Source organism: Hetaerina americana, unplaced genomic scaffold, assembly GCF_022747635.1.
Source record: "Hetaerina americana unplaced genomic scaffold, ioHetAmer1.1.p SCAF_2, whole genome shotgun sequence".
NCBI lineage: Eukaryota > Metazoa > Arthropoda > Insecta > Odonata > Calopterygidae > Hetaerina > Hetaerina americana.
The window spans coordinates 97,661,855-97,684,665 of NW_027286763.1; the positions used below are offsets into that span (position 1 = coordinate 97,661,855).

Consider the following 22,811-nt stretch of genomic DNA (forward strand, 5'->3'; position numbering starts at 1 on the left):
AATTTATGTTTTAAATGCCTTTGATGAAGAGAAGCGATATTTACTGAGCCCAAAATTTACAACTACTAATAGGCTACATGAAGTCATTTTCTATCAATCTCGAAAAAAACCACGGACAGGCTACGGGCCTAAGCAGATAGGTTCCAAGTTATCATACTATCATTTTTCCTTTCAAACGAATCACCTATTATGGCCATTCCAGTAAATCGTACTCCCTCGTTAAAATAATTGTCGATGTGCCGTGTCTATAGTAATTTCATACTTTCTCTTTCGTTTTAAATTTAGGACTGGGAAAGAATAATGGGAATAAAATGAGTTTCCTTATTAACAAACGAAGAAGTACCTCCAAGAGAGTGATGTTTATGAAAACTCTTAGAAGAAGAAGAGGGTAACTTCATTGGACACATCCTGAAACGTAACAGTTCACTCAAAACCATAATTGGAAACAGAACATACAAAATTAACAGAGGAAGGCGAAGGATGAGAACCAGGTGATGTAAGACGTCAGCGCAAAAAACTATAAGGTAATCGAGAGTTCGGCGGCGAACAGGACAGTTTGGAGAGTTAATACAAAGTATCCTGAGATTCGATAAACCATGCTGATAGTTTTTACACGGAATTTTTTTTTTCACATGTATAACACATATCTGGGAAGCACAATTCCTCTGGTACACCCATGAAAGCAGAGATGAGGTGAGAATTTAGAATGAGCGATGAGCGTCTTTATTTCTGAAGACATTTGAAACCCCCTTTAATGAAACCCAACGTCAATAAACATACAGCAACAATATTATAATAACCATAAACCATAAACATAGTAATCAACCCGAAGGTCAGTTCGGTAGGCGATGGTAGAGTTCACCCTGTACTAAGCTCGACGGCGTGTGAAATTCACACATCAGGGTAGGGGGGCCAGTTCCTTTCCCTGTGCCGGTTATGGTTTCCCAGTAAGATCTGGTACCCGAAAAATCACTTTAGCTTGGGTGGAGCTGCAAGTACCCAGAGTGAGCGAGGGTGCCTCGCCCGGGAATCGAACCCGGGACCCTCCGGTCAGCAGTCCAACGCTCTACCCGCTGGACTACCGCGACACTAATATTATAATATCATTTAAAAAATATAGCTATATAAACATCGCGGTAGATAAGTCAGTTCCTTTCCCTGTTCCACCTGTAGTTTTCCATGAAGAGTATGTACCCGAAAAACCACACATACATACAGGTTAAGTCGATCTGAAGGGTTCTCGGCGGTGTCACCCGGAATGGAACACACGGAGGGGACACACGGAGGGGACACACGGAGGGGACACACGGAGGGGACACACGGAGGGGACACACGGAGGGGACACACGGAGGGGACACAAGGCAATGAGGCACTTTTACAATCAACGCGGCGCTTAGATATGAAGAAATGAAGTGAAAAAACTAACGAAAAATTGCTTACGATTAAACAATAAATTGCTTCGAATTTCACTAAACTAACCCATCATTATATTAAAATACCGAGAGGAAAAATCAATGCTCGTAAAAATACACACTAATAGAGAAGCAAGCTGGTTACTCGATGTCACAAGTAACTCATTTAGTAACAATGTCACTTCTGATAAAGCAGGGGAGAGTAAAAAAATAAGGTACTGTTTTAAGTTTTAAGAGTTACTAAGGGTGATTTTTCGAAAGGAGGAGATGAGAAGAAAAAACATCAGGGAAGGACATTGGAGAGAAGGGGAGTTTCGTGCGTTTAATATGAATGCTGTCAACCATCAAGGAATTAAGTGGTGTCATTTCTTTCACCACAGCTAACCGAGGTCATCGTTGAATATGGTAAGCAGTTTGCCTTAACGAAAAAATATAAATCGTTTTAAGAGTTCCTGAGTTTTGTTTCGGTGACTGATTTACCTTTTACTAAAGCGAGATTTGCCTGCCGAAGTAGCCAGCTTCAAAGCATATCGACTTATATATTCATTTCTCCACAATTATCTATTTAACGCCGATGTATTTAGGTATCTCTTTGGAACATGTGACACTTCACAGATCCTTCCTTATTTCTGTGACTTTAAAATTTACAAACCGGATCCCAAATGATCGCGACAAAAACAAATCCAGAAATATATCCAATCTTTCCAGTTCTGATGGCGTTGGGTCAAAGCTGGAGTAATTTAGCATCTCGCTCAAAACAGTAATATCACAAAACTAAAAAGAAAAAATATACAAAAAATGGGTTATTTAACTTTATCTTAAACATGTTCCCATCTTATGCAATGGGCTAATTTTACTAGCATTTTGTTTAATATGCGAAACAACAAATTAGCAGTTTTTAAACGTCATGATTTTAACGGAATTTCGATTACTTAATGCAAAAAAGGGTAAAAAACCGCGAGAGAACACATTACGCATTCAAGCCTTTCCACTCCACGCCAGAGAACGAATTATGGAAACAATGGGGAACTAAAAAAGTCACGTTTTCCTGATTAAATTTATTGAAGGTTTGACAATAGAGAAACTTATGAAGGCGAGTAAGTAACGGTACGTATACTTATATTTAAATGAGCCATGGCACTAGCTCAAAGGAAGGGGTGGGAATGTTTTTTTTGCACATGAGTAAGTAGATTTTAGCACGAGGATTAGGTGTAAAACGAGAAGTGTGCACTTTAAAGGGACTCGTTTCGAAGAAATTTTCCCGAGACCCAGAAAAGGACTACCGCTTTACGGAAACGAAATTGCCGGTACGGTCTTGTATTTTATTAAGGAAATGGAAAAATGAACAACGAATTGGGGAAAGTGAAATGAGACTGTGGAATGGGTATGATTGGAGGGAAGGGAAGAAGGAGAGAAGGCGGTGGCAGATCCCACGGCAACAGGGAAAGGGGTTGGCAGAATGAGAACTTGAAACCAAGACGCGAGGATATTTTTTTACCCTTCCAAGACTTGCGCACATTTTAAACGTATCAACGACGAAGCTTCCCGCGGGATTTATTTTTAGCATCCGGCACTTGTCCGCTTCCATGCGGTTTTTAAATATTGCTTCCTCTTAAACTGCGTCAGCGAGAGCTCGCGAGGAGATTCGTAACTGAAGCAATAAAAGTCTTCGGAAGTTGAAGAGATCACAGCGGCGAGCATCCATCATCTACCCTAACGTTGAGCAATGCATGCAAGTTATTCGTCAATTGGTCGGTAGCCTATGGCAATATCTAAGCCACTTAAAGATGCTAAGTTACCCCTCTTCCCCCCTCTCGTTTTAAGTCCGCCAACTCGAAAGTAAACTTTTTCTCCCAACAGCGATCCGTAGCCACAAGAAATATAAAACAGGTTTTGAAGAGTCATTACAACAGGATAATATTGACTTAGATAGCAAGAGCAAATACATCCAACAATATTTGAAATTTTGGAATAAAGGAAGCGAGGAACAATACTAATAAATATAATAATTTAATAATTAATATACTAAAACTGCAAAATAGAGGGTTCAGTATTGACTACGGCAAATCAAGTTAAATATTTGGGGGTTGTTCTAACACCACGCCTTTCATGGGGAGCACATATCAGGACAATATGCGGATCAGCTTTAAAGAAACTTGGCTTCATAAAACGTGTGGTGGGGAAATGTAATGAAAAAGTTAAAGAGAGGTGTTATTTTGCTCTAGTTAGACCTCATTTGGAATATGCCGCAAGTATTTGGGATCCTTGGGAGAAAATTTGGCAAAAAGAATTAGATAAAGTCCAGAGAAAATCCGCTAGATTCGTTAAAAATTGTTATGATAAAAACACAAGTGTGACAGGTCTCTCAGGGGATTTAGGCTGGGAACCACTTGAAGCGCGGAGAGAACAAGCGAGGCTTAGACTTTTAGAAAGGTTCAGAACAAACGAGTTTAACTATGACACTGAAGGAATTATAATGGCCCCACACTACTTAGGTAGATCAGACCACAAAGATAAACTAAGGGAGATAGATTCCAAGACAGATAGGTACAAATACTCATTCTTTCCCCGAACAATCAGAAATCATAATAGCAAGAAACCGAAGTCACTTTAGAAATATTAAAAACGTTGAATTTACAAGTCGGAGCAAAGTTAAACACTGCAAAGCTTTTAGGTATACTTTCAGGAGCATGTGTATGTTAGTTGGTAGTTTTATTGTGTTTGCATGTGTGTGGGGTGTAAGTGTTCATGCATGAATGTATGCCATGTTTTTTTTTTGTGGATATGTGATTAACTGGTTATTGCATGCGGTTTTCTTTTCTTTTCTAAATTACGGGTGGTGTCCTAGCACCCCCCGCCACACGCCCTTGCGGCGGCTTGCGGGGTATTAAGTAGATGTAGATGTATTTTTTGTTGCATTGCTCCCGATAATTCCGATAACATTTTATTGGATTATTGGATGACTACCTGCAATTTCCCAATTAGTATGTTCTGTGCCATCAATGATATTCGAGATCCTGGGCTAATTTTATATATATATATATATATATACAGATCCGCACCCAAAAGTGGTAGGACTGATTTTCTCTGGCGCGAACGGAGCGGTGGAGGGGGGTCTGCCTGGCAGGGTAAGGTGGAGGGGGCTCTTAGCAAGAGACCGACACCAACCTCAGTCGCCTGCGGGCTGTCGTTGAGTGAGGACACTGTTTTTAGTGAAGCAAGTTTTTTGTCCGCGTCGAAAAACAAAATGAATCTGAATTTAGAGCAATGCTATTCCGTGAAGTTTTGTGCGAAACTCGGGAAGACGGCAACTGAGACCCTCGATATGATCAAGCAGGCTTATTGGGACACTGCCTTAAGCCTTTACACAGTATTTGAGTGGCACAAGTTGTTTAAAGAGGGTAGGAAGCTCGTTGAAGACGACCATCGCTCCGGACGGCCGTCGACGGCAAGAACCGACACGAATGTGGACAGAGTGAGGACACTGCCGAACACATACCGACGCTTAACCAGTGAAGAAATTGCAGACCAGTTGGGTCCATGACCAGACCATGTCTGCATCCAACGTCCAACGCATTATTTCACAGGATTTGGCCATGCGCAAGGTGTGCGCCAAGATGGTGCCGAAAATTCTGCCATGGCGCGCTCGTCGTCAGACAGCTCTTGGCCAAATACGGCGTTGCCACGTTGCCGCACCCGCCCTATTCTCCCGATCTGGCACCACCGGACTTTTTCTTCTTCCCCATGATGAAAAGACAGCTCAAGGGACGACGTTTTGACTCGATAAAGGCCGTTCAAGAGGCTTCGACGAAGGTCATCAACGGCATCCCCAAAGAAAATTTCCAGCGGGCGTACGGGGAATGGGAGCAACGTTATACTAAGTGTATAGCAGCTAAAGGAGCATACTTTGAAGTAGTAGTAGTTTTGAGGGGAGGCGACCGACAGCTGAGGTCATTGGCGCCATAGGGGATGGACAGGAAAGGATGAAGGGTGGAGAGAAACCCGGCATCGGCATTAGCCTACTCTTTACGAAAGGTGCCAAGGGGTCCGCAGTTTAACGTCCCATCCGACGGACGGCGTACTCACTCAAAGTGCCCTCCACAAAGCACCTCAAGTAGGGATCGAGATACCTCTGAAAAATATTCAACACCGCCGGGATTTGAACCCGCGCCCTCAGGGTGGGAAGCCAGTACGTTAGCCCCCGCACCATCTCAATCCCCGCATACTTTGAAGATTATTAAGTCGATGTAAGTATATCGTCAATAAAATTCTTGTAAAAAAAATCAGTCCTACCACGTTTGGGTGCGACCCTGTATATATATATATGAAATATCAAAGTTTTTACGAGTCTTTTCTTAATATCCTTACTCAACGTCGCTGTCATCCACTCCCTCCTCCTTGTGAAAGCCTCTTTGCCTAGCGCAATTCTTCTCCTTACGTCCCTACTACTTTGACCGTGTTGGTCCAAAACACTACCGAGATACGTAAACTGTTCTACCTGATCTAGTTTTTTCCCTCCTATTTTAATGTTAAGCTTGGCCTTTTTCTTTCTAGAAAATCGCATTAACCTTTGTTTTATTAATATTGATTCTCATGTCATACCTGTCGCACTGAATTTCCAATTCACTCAGCAATGCTTGCAGCCCCTTGGCTGACTGACAAACTAAAGCTTGGTCATCAGCAAACCTAACTGATTTTACGAATTCCCCGCCCACTTTCATTCCTACCTCGAGTTCTCCCCATGCCTCTTTAATCATTTCCTCTGCATACAGGTTGAACAGCAACGTGGATAATGGGCAACCCTGCCTTACACCTCTTACTAACACTGCCCAACCGGACTCCCCGTTCCCCACTCGCACCTGAGCAGTCTGAGACATGTACAGGTTGCGGATTAGCCTCATTTCCCTCCAATCTATTCCTATTTTCTGCAATATACTCATTAGTTTTTCCCAGTTCACTCTATCAAAAGCTTTTTCGAAATCTACGAAAAAGGCAAATACCTCCTGGTTGTGTTCTATATTTCTCTCGATTAATAATCGGGGTGTTGACCGGCAGTAGGATGTTGAAGACGGTGATAGAGGGGAGAATGTTGGGCAAAAGAGGAAAGGGAAGGAACAGGATAGGGATGTTGGACGGGATGAAGGGAGGAAGAAAGTACTCAGAGATGAAGAGGGACCTGATATAAAGTAGGATGATGGATTTTGTGTTTTGTTCGGAGTAATAAAATGTTTGTTTGGTAGTTGTGTCCATCCAAAAACCTACCTTAACCGGTAGATTACCCTAAAAAAAATGAAATAACCAATTTGCAATATTAATCTTGAACTTTTCACAAAGAGCTTGGTTTCAACCTATGCATTGGTTAATCCATGAAAATTTCGGTAAATAAGCGACGATCGCTTAATAATGAACTATTTATTTTGTTGCATAATGAAATACAGGCTAATCTGAAGATACGTCATAAAATATTAATGCTAAAATCAAACAAATGGCTTCTAATATAAAAGTTATCCAAAGCATAGAATGGCAGTTCAAATATTTATGATAACAATACGTGAAATCCTAGAAGATACAATGTAAATAAGATACATCCAGTAAGTTACATACCTTCTGTATTGATTTTCTGGGTGACATTGAAGCTTCTTAGTTCATTTGCCACCTAACCCCCGGAATTGTGATATAAATAAGGATATCGGACATGCTCATGCTCAAATTACATAAGGAAAGACATCTCTTAGGTATTCAATCGAAGCACTGATTCGAAATATCCTTATGCCCAGGGATAATTTTACTGAAGGGTAAACTGAACAATGTTAAGTTTTGCTCGTGGCGTACCTTCACATATTTACTCGACAATTGTACAGTACGAATTGTTCTTCGTCAAAAGCTAGAACCAAACAATACGAGATAACATTCTTCAGACAGCCTGTTAGCACGCGGGAGAAATATGTGCATCGCTAATTCCCAAGGTGCCGCTTTTCAACCGGGGAAGAAGCAAAGACGAATAAAGATTATACATGTGACTTTATGCAAAGTAAAAAGCATTAAACACATATGCCGCCGGTGGGGTATTATGAGGATGGCTGCAATCTTTTAACAGACGAAACGGGTTGATCTTGAAAAGTATGCGATCGCGCAGCTCTTCCAATTCAAGCTTAAGTATGAGGACTGGTTACAGAGTTCTTAACTCTAGTACAATCTTGAGCAATAGCTAATCCAGGATTAAAAGTAGAATATACTCTTGGATGCTCATCAAAATCCTCAAATATGACCAAAAATTATTCTTCTCAACACAACTTAAAAAAAACAACCACCGACAGATTCAAGTATTCCTTTTTGTCTCGCATGGTACATAGTGATAACAAAATGAAAAGTCACCACAGCTACATTTTTAATCAATTGAAGCTTCATTCGAGCATGCCCAATATAACATGTCTGTATTCAAGTGCACTACCGTGTGTGTTTATGCGTCTGCGACATTATATGTTTATAATTATGGATAAGTGCTCATTTATACTTAAAAGACTGCCCTAACGACCCTGTTAAACCCCACTATGGCGGCTTATCTTATATTTTTGGTATTTTTTAGTAACCCTGCAAGCCACTATAAGGGTGTGTGGCAGGGGGTAAATACACGCCAGACTAATTTTGACCCGAAAATGTTTATCCCCTACAGTCAGACGATGTAATTCTGATCCCTTATCGTTCGAGGAAAATAAGACATCTTAAATCTATCTACTTAGGCTGGTGGGCCATTGTGTAGATGTAAAAAATGCAATAAAAACACGGGTACAAGATATAATTCGATGAAATACAATTTTTTAATTCTCGCAAGGATATCCGTACCCATTGCTTCAACCTTTCCAGGATGCACCTGCACTTCCCGGAAAAATGATGTGGTCCCGTTCGTTCTCCCTTTGGCAGATTGTACTGAATAGCTGAGCGAAAGACGCAAAGAGGCTATGAATAGCTGAGAAATACCAATAGCATTAACGAGAGTCAAGTTCTTCACTATACACGTTTCGTGCTCAGAGAATGGGATCAAAAAGCGAGTTTTATCGCGGAAAGGAAAGCTCAGTGATATCGTGAGTGAGTCTCCCTCACATCCCCAGCAGTTGACGTTCGTTTTTGTCGACGGTAGAAAGGAGAAGAATATGAAGTCGCTCTTGCGGAAAGTTGACGTCCCGTGTGTGCACTGCGCGTAAACATTGGATGAAGCAAGGAATGGCAGTCCCACCATTAAAAATCGGTCGACCATCGAAAGGGGATTTGGAAAAATATTTCGTCCTCCACACAAATGTACGAGTGGCCTTGTCAGCGTCAACTACGTAACATAATGCGTATAAAAGTTAAAAGCAACTGCTTCGGGTCTTGTCCCCAAAAATAAAATGACAAACTGCTTTTAATAGTAATGGACACACAAAAAAAGCGTTTTTTTTACAAAACTGAAAGTTGATGATAATAAAATACGTATGGACTCGCATAGGTATTAATGCGATGATGTACGACGGGGTAACTGGTGCAATAGTAGAATAAAAATTCAATAAAATATTGTGCTCAACGGCCGATTTTCATTGTGCAAAAAATACGTTCCTCAGCTTTACCAACATGGTTAACTTTAAAGAGTAACAAGTCACTTGTTCAATCAAAGTACTCTCTATAATAACATCAGAGTCGATTCAACATAAAGTCAGATTTGAAGCCAAGAAATATTTTATCTCCCTCACGAAGGAACCGTGAAGAGCAAAGGAAATTCAGTGGGACATTGTTACACACTTTCAGTACGACGAAAACGAAGACCTAAAGACCTGAGAAACAAGAACTTCCCCCGAAAATACCAAGAGAAATATCTTGCTACCTTCCATTAGCGGTGAGACGTCAAGAAACTTTCAGGTCTAAATAAACGAAATTATCGTTGAAACATTAAAAAAAATCTTCCAAATGGCTATATTACATCCGAATTTTAGACGGCGGAAAATTTTTCCCGCGCGCGAGGTACACTCGGAAATGGAAGACGGGAGCGAGAATTTCGAGCGGCAACGATTTTTTTTTTAATTTTGGGAAAAAAATGTCGGGCATTTTTTTGCGCATAAAGCGGGGAGGCTCGGGGATCGTTTCCGGCAGGCGAGCAGGTGGAGATCCCTCTCCCTATCCCACGATAAAAACCTTAGGTATTCCTCGTTCTGACCCAGAGGACACAGTGGTTAACGCAAATGAATCCGTTGTATCAGGCGCTCATGTCAACGCAGGAGGTATCAGCGGAGCTACGCGCGGCGAGTCGCCGATCGATTCGGAAACAAAAGCGGGAGGATGAGGGGCGTCGGGAGAGGGCGGGGGCGGTGGGCGTCTCTCGGGCGTCGCCCTCCTCCCCCCGCTTCCCCACGACTCTTAACACTCCTCCGACGCCGGCCAATGGAAGTGAGCGCGCCCTGCCGTTTGAAACTTCCGACTCGGAGAATCAATGCCGCTTAAGCGATATGCACAATAAGGCACGCGGCATTGTTTAACAATAAACCAAAACTACCTCCCGTAAAGACACCTGTGGTATTAAAATCAAGAAATGAACAAAACGTGATAACGGAAACAGATAAACAAGGCGACCTAACAATAATTTCTGAGCTCGATTGAAAGAGGGGACGAAGTATAAAAAAATACAAAACTTATGCTCACTGCCTCGAGAATAACAGAGCTTTTCGTGTTAAGCGTCCGACATACTGGTCCCGAAGACGTTGGAAACGATAATTTACTTTCCCTGTGTTAAGCGATTTCTAACTGCCGTTTTCCGGCGAAACGAATGCCAGGAAGAGGTAACCTCATTCGGCTCCGTCCATTAAGGGGACGACTTCGGGATTTTAACTAAGCACCGAGACTTTTAAATTGCTCATGGATTATGAACAAATAGAAAGGGAAGTTACGGATATTCTCAAACAAAAAAACTAGGGAAATAAAAAAGTACCGCTTTTCCCCAATGCAACTTAGAAAAATCTCCTTCCGCTTTTACTGTATAGCTGCTTTGACATTTGTGGTAATCAAACCTGATTAGCCGCAAAACGCCGTGAACAATTTTTTTATTCAAAATACTGCAGATTTCTTGACTCCAAGACTGTTGCACACGTATTCCTGCCATCCTCCTTCCCCGATGCGGCTCATGCTCCACGGATGGCAACTGCAGTCATTCTAAACAAAACTTGCTTACTTACGAAAAGTGAAGAGTCAGGCGTGATATTGTGGAATCGAGACATAATGAAAACTTCGTTGCAATTTTCCACAGTTAAAACTTTATTGCCGACCATGGTTTCGATACACTGTATCATCTCCAGGTCACCTGAAGATGATACAGTGTATCGAAACCATGGTCGGCAATAAAGTTTTAACTGTGGAAAATTGCAACGAAGTTTTCATTACTTGCTTACTTGATAAAAATGTTACGCCATAAGGATCGACACTCACTCTTAAATGGAAAACATCGTATTTTACCTTCCCAGGGCAGCTTGAAAATGTGGAAGGGCATCTAAGCTTGGATAATTATCCACTAATTGGCATCGCCGCTATAATTACCTAATTTAATTTGATTATATATACGGAGTAGCAATAATAAAAACTGCAAAACATGCATTCAAGGCCGGAAGATTTCGTCAGATTACTGTTAGTTCCTATCCCGACAAAGTACAAGGCATCAATGGCATAAGGCAATGATTATTGAGCAGAGAACAAAATGTTTGATTTAGCATGGTACTAAGGTATTGCATAAGATCACCAATAAAGGGATGGAGAGGAGGGGAAATAATTGCTTAGGATATAATTAATTTGTTTTCAGGAAAGAATTCAGTTTAGAAGGCACTAATGATGTCGTAGCAGTAATGAGATCACCAATATAAAGGAACAAAGAGCACAACCAGAATTCATTGGTTTTTTGTAGATTTCGAGAAGGAATTCGATTGGTAGAATTACTGAATACTTCAAATTACTATATAGGAGAAAATTGGACAGATAGGTGACTTATCCGCAAACTGAACACTTCTTAGACAGCGCAGGTGCGTTTGACGGCTAGATAATTCGGGATGGGCAGTGTAATGAAAGTGGTTACAACGGTGGTGCCCATTGCCACCCATGAGTTTTAATGCACACGAGGAGAAAACGAGAAAAGCAGTATGGGAAGAACGCGAGATAAGAATGATGGACAGTGTAAAATAAGTAAGACCAGTTATACTTGCAGATGATCGTCCTTTAGTTTACCAGCAAGCCAAGTAGTTACAGCATTGCTGAGCGCATGAGAGAAAGGCGTTGGATTCCAAATGGACGCCCATTCTCTGGCAAGGTCGAAATAAGGAATTATCAAACATGCGGACAAGCTTGTATGGTTGAGTTTTATTGGATTATTTTCATGAATAAAAAATGCACCATATGCATACCATATTTTGTACACATAGGCAATACAAATATAATATGAATTGAATGGACCTTCTATTTTGCATTAAAGGTCATAATGCTCTGCTGAAAGAAAGGAAAATATTAGAGGTGATTCCGTAAAATAGAACGTAAAAATAACTAACATAAACCATTATTGCTAGAAAGTATGCCTTCGGTTCAATGTCCACAGTAAAAATACTTCGCCTAGGCACCTAGTGTTATTGAACTCTTTAATTCCTTTTCGTTCAGTTTAAGATCCTTCATTAGGGGAAAAATGTTTTTTTCGCTAATTAGTACAACTAACTGTCCAAATACAAAGATTGATAACCTAACGCCATTTCAAGGAACGGTTGACCTGGTTACTATAAGTAAACATATTATTTCTTTGGCAAAATTCCATCTCACGCCTCCACCTCGAGCTCCATGTGAACCGAGCCGTACTAAATGGCTAAGGTTGAATGACTGACTAAACCCTTATGCAAGAGTTCGGGTTAATTACAGTTACACGGCAGTTATGATTCTCACCAATCGTAAGCACTTCGAGCACCTTTGACTTAATTATACCTTTTGAGTTCCAAAACTGCGAGACTTTCTGTGACAATTACCCGTCGAGTAACCCATAAGTTGGGGAGAATACTCAAATTTCTCTCTGATTTCATGATGACCCATATTTTAAAACTCACCAATCAGAAGAATAAGAATAAACACCTGACATCACCGTCCCAACATCAAATCACCAACGAAGCCAGCACATGGAAGTATTTTCTTAATGTTCTTTTCCAATCAAAATTTATTTGAAGAAGGTTCTTCTTCCCTCCTATCCAGTCAAGAACCACAGAATCATACCGTCAATTGCCTAGGGGTTAACCCATACTATGAGATAACGAAAAATTAACCATCTAGCTCGAGATCGCACGACTTCTCTCCATTCGATTAAGTTGAGAGACAATTCGTCAGCATTGCTGGCTAGTGGGGTATCATTCTGATGCTGCCACTGTCTCATAAAATATTTTTGACAAGAAAACTCGTACTAATTCCTTAGGTTCTTGAGATTAATAAGTGAAAGCAATAACGATAAAAGCAGCTGGGAACATATTTAAGGTTGACAAAGACGATTAAAATGACTTTCACCATTTCCTTACGGCGCGATCGCCACTGATCGCTTACGAAGTGAAAGGGAGGTGAAAGTGACTAGGAAAATACCTTTGCCATTCACGACTATCGCCTAATGAATCACAATAGGCCCAAGGAAAGGTGTCAGCAATAAGCATTTGGGTTCCATCCAACGGTTACCTTCCGATAAATTCACATTAGCTCCGTATCGCAATAAAATCATGAGCTTAATCAACACGGGACTTCTCTGTGGTCCCATTTTTCCATTGACTAATCGTAATTTTTAGGGTTACGAATACGGTAAGTAGCACAAACGCAAGCTTACTTTTAATCCCAAACATTCATTTCGAATAAAAGGTTTCATTTTAAAAGACTCTGTTTCGTTCCAGTCACTTTTCTGTGACACAGCCATAGGTGAACCTACATTCTAGTAAAAAGGGCTTTAAAAGTTGTTTAGAAGAGAACAATCAAAACGTATTTTTCATCGAATCATTCTTCATTCCATGAAATCCTTTGTTGGGATACAAGCGCGAAATATATTCTGTGAGGTAATACTTGTGCCTCTTAGGGTTTATATCAGTGACAATACGCTAATTTTGAATGCGGAAGCGGGGTGGAGCGGACAGTTTTGCGACAGATATACAAAGCATACTGACTTCATTTCAGTCCCAATTCGGTAAGAAGGTTCAAGATAAAATATAAATAGCAACTTAAAAGATGTTTTCATCCTACGCCACATGTTTTAGGAACGAATGAAAAAGAGTTTTGATAAAATGAAGAGAGCCAGTCGACTCGATTGGTAATTATCGGTATTTCATTTTACTTCACCATTCCTGAGAGCTGTCGCTTCCAAGTTATGTTACAGCGTGTTGGCGTTAAAGCCGTGGAATTCGTTATGTTTGTTTCGAAATGGAAAAAGAATCTTTTTGTGAAGGAACTGATGGAAAACGCCAAACACCCGTGTGTTCTTTTTCCTGCGCTAGCGATTACTATTACACCCAGTACTTTGATAACGATATATATGGGGGGAATAGGATTGTTCATTATATGGTTGTTATGATAAAAAACATTCGAACACGTACGCATACACGTTCATATCTGTAGACACCATGTAAAATCCACCAATATAATTTGATACCATCATAATGCCCTCGGTGTTGCAACAAAATTCAGAAATATTAATGTTCAAGAAATCTCAGGTGCCCCAATTATCATTAAAATTTTACTCTAAATGAGTTTATTTCTCGTATTGACACCCGTCCAAAGAGTGTTAAATGTTTTATTATATTTCTCCATCGGTAAGTCGAAATAAGTCGAAAATACCGTAAAATCAGTGATTGGCACCCTTTGAATTTCGAATCCACCTAATTTATATTTTATGTTGATAGCTCGGAACTTATTTTTCTAACATTAATCGGATATTCTAATTAATTCAAATTATAATAACAGATTTCAGGTTATGTATACAGATTACTTGATGATATCAAACAGTAGTGGTATACGTATTTTCCTAATGGGAATATTACCCAAAACATTAAATGATCAGCTACTGCCAGGCACTCAGAATAAATGCGTTCCCCGAAGGCAGCCTCCCAAGCTATTCTCTTCTGGTCGGTAATCATATTTCAAGTCTTGCCGAAGGAAACACGCGTTTCTCAAGTATCTCTCGGAGGTGATACATATTTTGTTTTCATGGTTGCGGAAATTTTGCGAGGAGGAAACCGATCTAAATTTGGGTCCGACTTTTACCTTGAAAAGTTAATAACTTTCAAATTTTGAGCTCGTCAAGTTCTAACAGCGAACTTCGACATTTAAAATCCAGGCGATGGCGATGTAAGCAATTGTATTCAACATATAGCCTTTATAGCACTAGTGAATCTGAAGGAATTTCCGTACTCCTGTATATTTATGTATGACTCGTTATACATAACTTCAAATGAAATGTACGATTTAGAATAATTCGCTTGGCTCAGCCTCAGAGAAACTTAGATTAGAATAACTGCGGGAAGATCTAATGAAAAAGAATGTAGAAGTGTTAACCGGTGGTTAGCACTAATGTGAAATATGCGGAAAATAATTGCGATCTATCGGATGGATCGATAATAAAGGTATGGAATAAAGTTTCTTGATAATGGGTAGGGCAAAGTTTAAGAATAAAGAGGATCTGCCACACTCGAGAAAAAGAGTAACGAGTAAGGGAAACAGTTTTGCCGGAAAAACTAAGACGGTGGTCCCTTCATACATGTAGAAAGCAACGAGGCAAATGTTTTTAGGAAAGTATTGATAGGAACTGGACTTTACCACTGGCACCGAGGGCATTATTAGAACCCTTATTTATTCGAAGAATAGATCAGCCAATTGTAATTACGACTGCGTTCTGTCCCCTCTCTTCCTTGAGGAAGGTGGCTGCGACTACCGAAAATTCGAAACTTAGTGAGTCTCTTTTTTGTGTGTTTCTGTGTTTTTGTCTGTATTATTTGTCTGTGTGTTCTGTATTTTTGTCTGTCTTATATATCTACGTGTGTATATATATATATATATATATATATATATATATATATATATATATATATCTACGTTGTATATATATATATATATATATCTACGTTGTATATATATATATATATATATATATATATATATATATATATATATATATATATATATATAGGGGCGGGGGTAGACCAGAGGTAGGGCGAGAGTGAAGTGCACGGTATCGGCCGCAGTACTGCGATGTGGAAAGCAACGGGAAACCATCACATTATTCTCCCTAGAATATGCAGCCTTGTCTTGCACTCATACAGTAGAATGGAAATATATGTGCTGCAGTAAACCAATCCTAGGATTGAAATACTAAAATATAACTTGAATATGGGGCAATTTACTTATTGTTGATATCGATTATAACGAGTCGAAGGAGATGTGTAGAACGAAAACACCATAACAATTTCAAGTCACTCTGCTAGTCGTTGCCACCGAACTTTTTCGATCTTCAGTTAAACTGCGCAGACCTAAATGCAGTCCAATGCCTCTCTGCGGTCGAATTAGACGGAATATTACTCCCGGCATCATGGGACAGGGTTTGTACATCGGAAGTTGCGCGGTGGAATGAGGAGGCCATGGGACGAGGAACTCGGTCACGAATGAATGTTCGGCACTTCATGAATCTATGTATGTCACGACTGGGATCTGCACGAAATGATTTTTCGATGTCCGTGGGAGGGAAGCGATCAAAGGAAACTCGCCTCTCCCGCAGAAAGGAGAAACGACTGCAGGCGGCGGTCCATCTGGGGAGTGAGACAGAACACTTTAAGTGTTCCTAAATATTTTTTTCTTAGCTTTTCACGACGGCCGACCTCTTTTCCACCCACCCAAGAGGGACAAATCTCTTCCTTCCCTCGCTCGTAGGGATGAACTGAGAGATACTTAAGAGCGGACCACGTGAATGTTGAAAGGGATGGAACAACGGTAAGCATTCACAGACTTCATCACATCCTGGGGCCAAGGAACATGCGGCGTTGTGATTCTTTCGAAGCAACGGAAGTGGGTAAAAAAACAAGCGAAAAGCGACACATGAACAGATAGTTCAGCATGAATTCAATGATTCCAGGGTCAACCTTATGAAATCGCACATTCAAATGTTGAAAAAGCTCCGTAGATTTCACAAACCTGTTGTGGCCCAACCGGTTACATCGTATGGGCAAAATACTACCTTGAACAAAAAGTTCCCGGAATAACCACCGTGTGGCGCTCCAATCGTTCCGATTTGAGTTCTGTTTTTTTTGTTAAATTGGTACATCTGTTGTTGATATTCCCTTTAAATCTTAGTGTCATAACTTGACATTTGCAAAAGTTACGTAGCCAAGAGTACATCTATCTCTGTGTGTGTTGGCGATTTTTTACAATTTCAGAAATGGATTTAAATTTGCAACAACGAACTTGTATTAAATTTTGCGTAAAAAACGGATTTAGTGGCGCACGGACGTTGGAAATGTTGGAAAAGTGTTTCGGCAACGATTCTCTAAAAAAAAACGGTCGTTTACCAGTGGCACGAGCGGTTCAGAAGTGGTCGTGAGTCAATCGAAGATGATGAACGCAGTGGCAGACCATCGACATCGAAAGTCGGTGAAAAAATTGATAAAGTAAAAGAAATGTTGGTCAATAACCGCAAATTAACCATCAGAGAAATAGCGGAGGACTTGAACATTGCCTATGGATCCGCCCAAGACATTGTGGTTAATGATTTGGGTTTCCGTCGTGTAGCAGCAAAGTTGGTGCCAAAAGACCTCAATTTCATGCAAAAAAGAGACCGTGTTGACGTCGCAAAAGACATGATTTGCGAGGCTGAATCCGATCCCACATTCATCAAAAGGATCATTACTGGAGACGAGACGTGGGTTTATGAGTACGACACGCAATCCAGACATCAGGCAAGTGAATGGCGTTCACCAAATGAGCCGAGACCAAAAAAACCACGTCGTTTTCAGTCAAAAAAGAAGGCAATGCTGACGGTTTTCATGGATTACAAGAGTACTAAGCGTACAGACGTCGAGTTGGCCTACTGGCCAAGTACGACGATGTTTGGGTATTTGGAAGCCTTTCTCCAACGTCAACACGTCATAGCAGTCTTCTTCGACCTGGAGAAGGCCTATGATAGTGTGTGGCGATGGAGAATCCTCAACACGCTCCACAAGTGGGGATTTAGAGGCAACATGGCCCTATTTATCAGAAATTTTTTAACCAACCGCCTTTTTAAAGTAAGGACTGGGAAGCACTTTTCCCGATCTTTTACACAGGAGAACGGAGTACCCCAGGGTTCAGTACTGAGCGTGACGTTATTTGCCATCGCCATCAACGACGTGGTGGAATGCATCAATGCCCCGGTGATGGCATCGCTCTATGTGGACGACCTAGCCATATTTTGCCGGTCGACACGACTGCCAAACGCTTCCAGGCAAGCCCAGGTGACTCTAAACAAACTGGGAGAGTGGTCGCGAAAGAACGGATTTCGTTTCTCCATGGAGAAAACGAAATGCGTGCACTTTCACCGTCTTCGCGGTTACCACGTTACCCCGACCCTAACCCTGTTGGGTAGGATTCTTCCATTTGTGGAGTCCGTCCGCTTTCTCGGCATGATCCTGGACCAAAAGCTGAACTGGCGGGAGCATATCCGCGTGTTACGTGAGAGGTGTCGCCAAACCCTCAACGTTTTAAAGTTTTTAACTCACTCCACTTGGGGAGCAGACCGCACCAGCATGCTTTTATTGTACAGAGGCTTGGTGCGATCCAAACTGGACTATGGTTCCATAGTGTATTCCTCAGGACGAGAGTCTTACTTGAGACCACTTACATGTGTCCACAATGCTGGGATACGGTTGGCCACCGGGGCATTTAGAACAAGCCCAGTCCCAAGCTTACTTGCAGACGCAGGGGAGCCTCCGTTGGAAACCCGCAGGATGATTTTAATGGGCAACTATGCCTGTAAAATTTTATCAGAGACAATCCACCCTTGTTTTAACATAGTTTTTAACCAACGGTTTTTAGACTTATTTAACAGGCGGAGAAGGGCAACTAGGCCCTTTGCCGTTCGTTTTAATGATTTTATTAACGCGGTAAATTTTATATTTCCTCAAGTATGCCCCGTCTCCTATGCTAAGTACCCGCCTTGGTTAACGCCAATGCCGGATATTAAACTCATTGCCTGTGCACGCCGCAAAGCCAAGACGACCGATTCCGAATACCAGCAGCTCTTCAGTGCCGTCCTCGGCTCACTTTCTGACTTTGTCCCAGTCTACACCGACGGGTCAAAGTCAGAATCTGCATGTGCCTATGCGGTCGTGTCCCACTACCATGGAGTCGTGAGGAAAAAACTGCACACTTCTTGCAGCATTTTCACAGCCGAGCTGTCAGCCATAAGGACGGCCCTAGGAGAAATAAAAGAAAGCAATGGCTCTTTCCTCATCTGCACAGACTCGTTGAGCGCCCTAAAATCTATATCGGTCTTTGCACCTGTGCACCCGATAGTCCAGGAGATCCATTATACCTTGTTGTCCCTTCAGAGAAAGGGGAACAGGGTCTCCTTTATATGGACTCCTGGTCACGTCGGCATAAGAGGTAACGAAAAAGCTGACCAGGCAGCGAAGGATGCCCTTCGAAAACCCGAGACCGACTCCACCTTGGTTCCAATGGAGGACGTAAAGGCTGCCTTGCGGAACTCGGTCCTGCATCAGTGGAAGGAGACTTGGCAGTCTCTACAAAATAATAAACTCAGGGCAATAAAACCGGTCGTTTCACCATGGTCCTCTTCCATCCGGAAAATTCGGAGGGAAGAGGTCATGATTACGCGCCTGAGAATAGGACACTCTGCCCTCACTCATTCGTACCTCTTTGCGGAGGTAAAAGAACAGCCCCGCTGCAATGAGTGTTTCCAACCCCTGACGATAAAACATATCCTGACGGAATGCACAACATACCAAAGGGCCAGAGACATGTTGAAGATAAGGGGAGACTTAAAAAATATTTTAGGGGATGACTCTGGGTCTATTAACCGAGTCTTAAGTTTTTTAAGGTCAACCGGTTTAATGGGGCAGCTTTAGCTTTGGAGCTCATAATTGTAATGCTTTTGATTTTAGCATTTTCCTTTTTTTTTGTTTATTCTATTTATTTATATATTTATTCGTATTTATTTGTTTACTTATTCCTAGTTTAAAAGGAACATAAGTTTTACGTTATGACAGTGGTGCAAAATGACCATAGCTGTCGACGCACCCTACAAACCCCTAAAACTACTACTATGGATTACAACGGTGTAGTGCATCATGAATTTTTGCCAGAAGGCCAGACAGTAAACAAAGAGTATTATTTGGGCGTTATGAGACGTTTGCGTGAAGCAATTCGCCGAAAGAGACCAGAAATGTGGGCAGAAAACTCGTGGATTTTGCACCATGATAACGCACCGTCGCACAGTGCTATCATTATTCGTAATTTTTTGTCGAAAAATGCAACAAATACCATCCAACAGCCACCGAATTCACCTGATTTGGCTCCCTGTGACTTCTTTCTGTTCAATCGAGTTAAAAAACCATTACGGGGAACGCGTTTTAGCAGCTGAGAGGAAGTAATGGAAAAATCGCAGGAAGCACTGATGGACATACCGAAAACCGACCGTAACTTTTGCAAATGTCAAGTTATGACACTAAGATTTAAAGGGAATATCAACAACAGATGTACCAATTTAACAAAAAAACAGAACTCAAATCGGAACGATGGGAGCGCCACACGGTGGTTATTCCGGGAACTTTTTGATCAAGGTAGTATCTCAGAAAATCCATCAGTAATATAGATTTAAAGTCGTTTCCTTAACGAATCATACGGGCCGATAGATGGAGATTCAAGTGTATTTCTATGACAGTGTTCAACAAATGCGAATTGAAAATCAGCCGAATTCTCCAGGAGTTCAAAACAAATATTTTAATATACTAGGAGTACTTCGCCGGAACCCTGATACTGTGATTCCTTCAGATAGTTCGATGCTAATGGCTCAATTATGGCTATCGGACTTAATCACAGCTACCAAGTGCTCCTACTTGGTTAGTGTCCCATGATTAAAAGTAGTACAATCGAGAGAAAAGTAACAATAACTGGACTGAGAAAGGGTCAATTACCTCAATCACACAAAAATCTCAGCATCGAAATACATGGAAAATTTGTTTATACAAAAGAGTTATTAGATGATAAAATGCGAAAAAAATACATTAAAAGAAAATTCTTCAACCAGGTAATGAAAAAATTTTCATATGATGGCAGGCGTACATATGTACTAAAGTGTAGGCGTCATATGGTAAACTACATTTTAATATGAATAACATGTTGTTTTGGAAATGGTAATACTATATCCTATGTAATTTATTAAGATCTAATTCTATTTTAATTAATGATAAATTATGGACGAAAAAGTTTACACGTGGGTGCAAAATGAAAAAAACCGCAAGGCTCATCATACGGAAAAGTAAGAACCACAGGGACAGGATGCAGTCGGAGTAAAATACGAAATGTATGAATGTAGAACGGCGGGTTGCGGACAATCAATCCACTTGAGTGAAATACTCTTGGATGGCGCCTACTTTTGCTTCTGTTCAATTGCTTTCCGTAAATTTGGTATAATTAGGCACCGCTTTTTATAAACTGCTAAAAACATCCTTGGCTTACTTCGAAATCGAAACTTAACGCAATGGCAAGTACTTAAATTTTGTTCGTAGCATTTTTTCAAATAAAATGTAGCAACATATTTAAGAGGGAAAAATATTTTGCGGGCGAAAAGAAACGCAGATGAGAAAATACCATCAGATGCACTTTACTGAACGAAATTCTGCCGACGCATTTTGGAGCTATACGTACAGAATCTGGATTTCGGAGTCCTCAAATGTAAACACAAACAGTAAGCAACAAGGCGGAGGGACTTTCATGTTTAAGAGGCACCGCATTACATTATACCACACGAAACCTTTTTTTATTTTTTATCAAAAGAAGCAACGAAGCACACCAGAGCTTAAAGCAATTATTTTGTGGTTGTGGTTAAAGATGGAGGGTTGTGAATCGAATGATGAAGTAGTCATTAGCAAGAAAAGAAAGGCATTCTCCAGCGTTCATTTTGGTTTTCCAGGCTTATCTGTTCGTAGCGCATTTCAAAAACAAGAATAAGCATGATGTCTATCATTAGACGTCATATCATATATATCTCTGAGTATATAATTTTCGAATTTCTGGAACCTTGACACTATTTGGATATTTATTGCAGCAACGTCGCACTCGGAAGCGTTCAATCATCAGGAAAAAACAAAAATGTTTTAGGCCCTAAGAGTAGATCATTTTCTAGAAATACGCAAAACTTTCATTTAAATGTTTAAGAATGAACTAAAGTGCTCGCATCTCCATAAGCCGTGGAGACGATAATTAATGTTAATCATGCTGATGGATGGCGATGAATAAATTAGTGTATCCCAAAAATTCGATGTTTTCGTAATATTTGCAATTTATTCAGATTTAATTCATTGGAACTACAACGAGACTCCGGGCGTCTTTTGTTCCTAAATGTCTATTTTCCCGTTTACATATTCAAATTTGCTCTTGTGCCACACCTAACTTCACTCCAGAGAGCTTTAATCAATTCACGGAAAATATTTATCCACCAAATGTGAGCAATAAAAACAGAAATGCGATATAATATTAATTAAAATGGTAACATGTAAGGTTGCCCACTCTTATGCAGTCATCCAAAAAAGAAAAAAAAAGTTCCCATGCCGGGAATCGAACCCGGGCCTTCTGGGTGAAAGCCAGATATCCTAGCCACTAGACCACATGGGATACATGCAAAAGGCTGAGTTTCCATGTAACTTAAATCGAACGGCTTGTACGTACGATGATACTATGAGCATTTCCATGAATATTGAATCCGCTAAGGTCTTGTGAATACAAAACATAACCGCGTCGCATCTACTGGGCGCTTATTCCTTTGCATCAGCTTTCGGCTCGCACGATCTCCTTCGCTTGAGAGAGCGTTCCAAAGCAGTCATTTGCCAAGCCCTTTGGGGATAGTTACGGGGACGAAATTGCACGCTGTTGAAGGATGTCCAGTTCAGCACTCGCATTAAAACAATGCGCAAGTGTCTGAGGGAGCTAAGTGCACCAGGCATTCAAACTGACCTGATAACTTTCGATTTCCTCCATTATAATCAAGAAAATTTGAGGGAATGGAATGACTTGCGAATGCTGTTCACAATTAAGTCTGAAAAGCACGGCAGAATTCATTTTCCAGGGCAAGTTCTCTCTGCCTTTATCACCGGTATTTGTGATATTTTTTAAGTCCGATTTTAGTGGCAA

At 40.8% G+C, this 22,811-nt stretch overlaps 1 protein-coding gene and 1 non-coding gene across 2 annotated transcripts in view; both read right to left on the reverse strand.

The window, feature by feature from the left end:
- Positions 1-22,811, reverse strand: part of plx (PTB_TBC1D1_like and TBC domain-containing protein plx) — a 337,895-nt gene that overhangs the window by 200,177 nt on the left and 114,907 nt on the right. The window lies entirely within an intron of this gene.
- On the reverse strand, positions 22,224-22,295 carry TRNAE-UUC (transfer RNA glutamic acid (anticodon UUC)). Its single transcript has one exon. It is a non-coding gene; the product is annotated as a tRNA-Glu (tRNA).